General features: G+C 41.6%; 1 protein-coding gene across 1 annotated transcript in view; it reads left to right on the top strand.

The window, feature by feature from the left end:
• The window catches only part of GALNTL6 (polypeptide N-acetylgalactosaminyltransferase like 6), a 1261291-nt gene that overhangs the window by 795539 nt on the left and 459280 nt on the right, over positions 1 to 6472 (top strand). The gene's annotated exons all lie outside the window — the stretch shown is intronic.

Raw genomic sequence — 6472 nt, forward strand, 5'->3', positions numbered from 1 at the left:
TGTTTTTCATGCAATTACAAAGAATTCTTTTGAATGATTTTTTTTTTCACATGTGAAAAAAACAGTCATTCTCCACAGGAAAAGAAAGAAGGTTTAGGAGAATTAAGTTACCCAGAGAACAATTAAATGACTCTTTATATCAGATGTTGGCAATCTCAGCTGTAAAGGGAATATAGTAAATATTTTAGGAGTTGTGGACCATGCCATTTTGGTTGCAACTACTCCACTCTGCTTCTGTAGGGGTGAAAGCAGCCATAGGTAACAGGTAAATGAGTGAACAAGGCTATGGTCCAAAAAACTTTTTTTACAAATGCAGGCAGCAGTCTGTGGTTTGTCAGCCCTTGCTATATATTATTAGACAGAGCTTATTTTTTTCCATAGGATTTTTTAAATTACATTTTAGGTTTTGGGGTACATGTGAAGAACATACAAGATTGTTGCATAGGTACACACATGGCAGTGTGATTTGCTGCCTTCCTCCCCATCACATATATCTGGCATTTCTCCCCTTGCTATCTCTCCCCAACTCCCCACCTCCCGCTGTCCCTCCCCCATATCCCCCCGACAGACCCCAGTGTGTGATGCTCCCCTCCCTGTGTCCATGTTTTCTCATTGTTCAACACCCGCCTATGAGTGAGAAAGTGGGGTGTTTGATTTTCTGTTCTTGTGTCAATTTGCTGAGAATGATGGTGTCCAGGTTCATCCATGTCCCTACAAAGGACACGAACTCATAGTTTTTGATGGCTGCGTAATGTTCCATGGTGTCTATATGCCACATTTTGCCTGTCCAGTCTATCATCGATGGGCATTTGGGTTGGTTCCAAGTCTTTGCTATTGTAAACTGTGCTGCAACGAACATTCGTGTGCATGTGTCCTTATAGTAGAACGATTTATAATCCTTTGGATATATACCTAGTAACGGGATTGCTGGGTCAAATGCAATTTCTATTTCTAGGTCCTTGAGGAATCGCCACACTGTCTTCCACAATGGTTGAACTAATTTACACTCCCACCAACAGTGTAAAAGTGTTCCTATTTCTCCACATCCTCTCCAGCATCTGTTGTATCCAGAGTTTTTAATGATCACCATTCTAACTGGCATGAGATGCTATCTCAAGGTAGTTTTGATTTGCATTTCTCTAATGACCAGTGATGATGAGCATTTTTTCATATGTTGGTTGGCCTCATGCATGTCTTCTTTTGTAAAGTGTCTGTTCATATCCTTCGCCCACTTTTCAATGGGCTTGTTTGTTTTCTCCTTGTAAATCTGTTTTAGTTCTTTGTAAATTCTGGATATCAGCCCTTTGTCAGATGGGTAGACTGCAAAAATTTTTTCCCATTCTGTTGGTTGCCGATTCACTCTAATGACTGTTTCTTTTGCCATGCAGAAGCTGTGGAGTTTGATTAGGTCCCATTTGTCTATTTTGGATTTTGTTGTCAATGCTTTTGGCGTTTTGGTCATGAAGTCCTTGCTTACACCTATGTCCTGAATGGTTTTGCCTAGCTTTCCTTCTAGGGTTTTTATGGTGTTAGGTCTGATGTTTAAGTCTTTAATCCATCTGGAGTTAATTTTAGTGTAAGGCGTCAGGAAGGGGTCCAGTTTCTGCTTTCTACACATGGCTAGCCAGTTTTCCCAACGCCGTTTATTAAACAGGGAATCCTTTACCCATAGTTTGTTTTTGTTAGGTTTATCAAAGATTGGATGGTTGTAGATATGCTGTGTTGCTTCTGAGGTCTCTGTTCTGTTCCATTGGTCTATATCTCTGTTTTGGTACCAGTACCGTGCTGTTTTGATTACTATAGCCTTGTAGTATAGTTTGAAGTCTGGTAGTGTGATGCCTCCTGCTTTGTTCTTTTTGCTTAGAATTGAATTGGCTATGCGGGCTCTCTTTTGGTTTCATATGAAGTTTAAGGTTATTTTTTCCAGTTCTGTGAAGAAGGTCATTGGTAGCTTGATGGGGATAGCATTGAATCTGTAAATTACTTTGGGCATTATGGCCCTTTTCACGATATTGATTCTTCCTAACCATGAACATTGAATGCTTCTCCATCTGTTTGTGTCCTCTCTTATTTCGTTGAGCAGTGGTTTGTAGTTCTCCTTGAAGAGGTCCCTTACATTCCTTGTTAGTTGTATCCCCAGGTATTTTATTCTCTTTGTGGCAATTGTGAATGGCAGTTCGTTCTTGATTTGGCTCTCTTTAAGTCTGTTATTGGTGTATAGGAATGCATGTGATTTTTGCACATTGATTTTGTATCCTGAGACTTTGTTGAACTTGCTTATCAGTTTCAGAAGATGTTGGGCTGAGACGGTGGGGTCTTTTACATATACAATCATGTCATCTGCAAATAAAGACAATTTAACTTCCTCCTTTCCTATTTGAATGCCCTTTATTTCCTTTTCTTGCCGGATTGCTCTGGCTAGAACTTCCAGTACTATATTAAATAGGAGTGGTGAGGGAGGGCATCCTTGTCTAGTGCCAGATTTCAAAGGGAGTGCTTCCAGTTTTTGCCCATTCAGTATGATATTGGCTGTTGGTTTGTCATAAATATCTTTTATTATTTTGAGATATGTTCTGTCAATACCTAGTTTGTTGAGGGTTTTTAGCATAAAGGGCTGTTGCATTTTGTCAAAGGCCTTCTCTGCATCAATTGAGATAATCATGTGGTTTTTGTCTTTGGTTCTGTTATGTGGTGACTTATGTTTATAGACTTGCATATGTTGAACCAGCCTTGCATCCCCAGGATGAATCCTACTTGATCATGGTGGATAAGCTTTGTGATGTGCTGTTGCAATCAGTTTCCCAGTATTTTATTGAAGATTTTTGAATCTATTTCATGATGAATATTGGCCTGAAGTTTTCTTTACTTGCCGAGTCTCTGACGGGTTTTGGTATCAGGATGATGTTTGTCTCATAAAATGATTTGGGAAGGATTATCTCTTTTTGGATTATTTGGAATAGTTTCAGAAGGAATGCTACCAGCTCCTCTTTGTATGTCTGGTAGAATTCGGCTGTGAACCCATCTGGACCTGGGCTTTTCTTGCTTGGTAGGCTCTTACTTGCTGCCTCAACTTCAGAACTTGTTATTGGTCTATTCAGAGTTTTGACTTCTTCCTGGTTTATGCTCGGGAGCAGGCAAGTGTCCAGGAACTTATCCATTTCTTCCAGGTTTACTAGTTTATGTGCATAGAGTTGTTTGTAATAATCTCTGATGATGGTTTAAATTTCTGTGAAATCTGTGGTGGTATCCCCTTTATTGTTTTTTTATTGCATCTATTTGATTTTTCTCTCTTTTCTTTCTTGTTAATCTGGCTAGTGGTCTGTCTATTTTGTTGATCTTTTCGAAAAACCAGCTCCAGGATTTTTTGATTTTTTGAAGGGTTTCTTGTGCCTCTACCTTGTTCAGTTCAGCTCTGATCTTAGTTATTTCTTGTCTTCTGATATGTTTTGAGTTGTTTTTTTTAATTGCATTTTAGGTTTTGGGGTACATGTGAAGAACATGCATGATTGTTGCATAGGTACACACATGGCAGTGTGATTTGCTGCCTTCCTCCCCTTCACCTATATCTGGCATTTCTCCCCATGCTATCTCTCCCCAACTCCCCACCCCCATCCTTCCCCCATTTCCCCCCAATAGACCCCAGTGTGTAGTGCTCCCCTCCCTGTGTCCATGTGTTCTCATTGTTCAACACCCGCCTATGAGTGAGAACATGCAGTGTTTGATCTTCTGCTCTTCTGTCAGTTTGCTGAGAATGATGGTTTCCAGGTTCATCCATGTCCCTACAAAGGACAGGAAGTCATCGTTTTTGATGGCTGCATAATATTCCATGGTGTACATGTACCACATTTTCCCTGTCCAGTCTATCATCGATGGGCATTTGGGTTGGTTCCAGGTCTTTGCTATTGTAAACAGTGCTGCAATGAACATTTGTGTGCATGTGTCCTTATAGTAGAATGATTTATAATCCTTTGGATATATACCCAGTAATGGGATTGCTGGGTCAAATGGAATTTCTATTTCTAGGTCCTTAAGGAATTGCCACACTGTCTTCCACAGATGTTGAACTAATTTACACTCCCACCAACAGCGTAAAAGTGTTCCTATTTCTCCACATCCCCTCCAGCATCTGTTGTCTCCAGAGTTTTTAATGATCACCATTCTAACTGGCGTGAGATGGTATCTCAATGTAGTTTTGTTTTGCATTTCTCTAATGACCAGTGATGATGAGCATTTTTTCATAGGTTTGTTGGCCTCATGTATGTCTTCTTTTGTAAAGTGTCTGTTCATATCCTTCACCCACTTTTGAATGGGCTTGTTTGTTTTTTTCTTGCAGATCTGTTTTAGTTCTTTGTAAATACTGGATATCAGCCCTCTGTCAGATGGGTAGACTGCAAAAATTTTTTCCCATTCTGTCTTATTTCTTGTCTTCTGCTAGATTTTGAGTTTTTTTGATCTTGCTCCTCTAGATCTTTCAATTTTGATGCTAACGTGTCAATTTTAGATCTCTCCTTTCTTCTCATGTGGGCAATTATAGTGGTGATGAAACCTCTGAGTACTTGCTTGTTCACAAAGGATTTTATTTTTCCTTCACTTATGAAGCTTAGTTTGGCTGGACAGGAGATTCTTGGTTGAAAGTTCTTTTCTTTAAGGATGTTGAATATTGGCCCCCAATCTCTTCTGGTTTGTAGGGTTTCTGCTGAGATATCTGCTGTGAGTCTGGTGGGCTTCCCTTTGTGGGTAACCCGACCTTCTCTCTGGCTGCCCCTCATTTCAACCTTCATTTCAACCCTGGTGAATCTGACAATTATGTGCCTTGGGGCTGCTCTTCTTGAGGAATATCTTTGTGGTGTTCTCTGTATTTCCTGGACTTGAATTTGGCCTGTCTTTCTAGGTTGGGGAAGTTTTCCTGGATAATATCCTGAAGAGCATTTTCCAGCTTGGATTCATTCTCTTCATCACATTCAGGTACACCTATCAAACGTAGATTAGTTCTTTTCACATAGTCCCACATTTCTTGTAGACTTTGTTCATTCCTTTTTACCCTTTTTTCTCTATTCTTTCCTTCTTGTTTTATTTCATTGAGTTGATCTTCAACCTCTGATATCCTTTCTTCTGCTTGGTCAATTCGGCTGTTGATACTTGTGCATGCTTCGCGAAGTTCTCGTGTTGTGTTTTTCAGCTCCATCAATTCACTTATATTCCTCTCTATGTTGTCCATTCTCATTAGCATTTTGTCAAATCTTTTTTCAATGTTCTTAATTTCTTTGCATTGGTTTAGAACATGTTCTTTTAGCTCACTGTAGTTTCTTATTACCCACCTTCTGAAGTCTGATTCTGTCATTTCATCACACTCCTTCTCCATCCAGCCTTGTTCCCTTGCTGATGAGGAGTTGTGATCCCTTTTAGGAGGAGAGGTGTTGTGGTTTCAGGTGTTTTCATCCTTTTTGCACTGGTTTCTTCCCATCTTTGTGGGTTTATCTACCTGTTGTCTTTGTAGTTACTGACTTTCAGATAGGGTCTCTGAGTGAACTTCCAGTTTGTGGATGCTGAAGTTATTTCTTTTTCTTAGCTTTCCCTCTAACAGTCTGGCCCCTCTGCTGTAGGACTGCTGAGGTCCACTCCAGGCCCTGCTTGCCGGAGGATCACCTGCAGTAGCTGCAGAACAGTAAGAGTTGCTACCAGTTTCCTCTTCTGCTATCTTTGTCCCAGAAGGGTGCCCACCAAATGTCAGTCTGTTCTCTCCTTTATGAGGTGACTCTTTGGATATACGGGCATCAGGGAGCTGCTTGCGGAGATAGTCTTTATTGGAGCTCAAGTCCTGACCTGTGAGTTCCGTTGTTCATTCAGAGTTGCTGGGCAGGTATGTTTAGGTCTGCTACAACAGAACTCAAAAACTCCCTTTTTTTCCCTCCCCCAGGTGCTCTGTCCCAGGGAGTTAGGGCTTTATTTATGAGTTTTCATTGTGCTGCTGCCTCTTTTCTTCTTTCAGGGCTGCCCTGCCCAGCGAGGAGGCAGCCTAGTCACTGTCTGCCTGCAGAGGCTTTGCTGAACTGCTTTGGGCTCTGCCCAGCTGCCCTGTGATCTTCCCTGCAGTCCTGTTTATATGGGTATAGTTAGAACTGCCTTGGTAATGGTGGCCCGCCTCTGTTATGGCGGAGTCTCTCTGTAGTGGCAGGTTGCTTCGGCAACGGCGGGTTGCCTCAGCAACGGCTTGCTGCCTCAGCGATGATCAGACTGCCTCCGTAGTGTTGGAGTGTCTCAGTAATGGCAGACGCCCCTCCCCCACAGAGCCAGACCATCCCAGGTTCAGCTGTGCTTGCTGTGAAACTCTCAACCCAGAGCGTTTTCGATTACTGTTTTTTTTTTTGGTTTTTTTTTGGTGGGGGTGGGGGGTGAGACCAGCCAATTCTGATCACCTGGCTCCCTGACTCAGAGTCTTTCTTTTTTGTTGTTGTGGAACGGTCGACTCTCT

This window comes from Sapajus apella, unplaced genomic scaffold (genome assembly GCF_009761245.1).
Source record: "Sapajus apella isolate SASKATOON/1434 unplaced genomic scaffold, GSC_monkey_1.0 scaffold39, whole genome shotgun sequence".
NCBI lineage: Eukaryota > Metazoa > Chordata > Mammalia > Primates > Cebidae > Sapajus > Sapajus apella.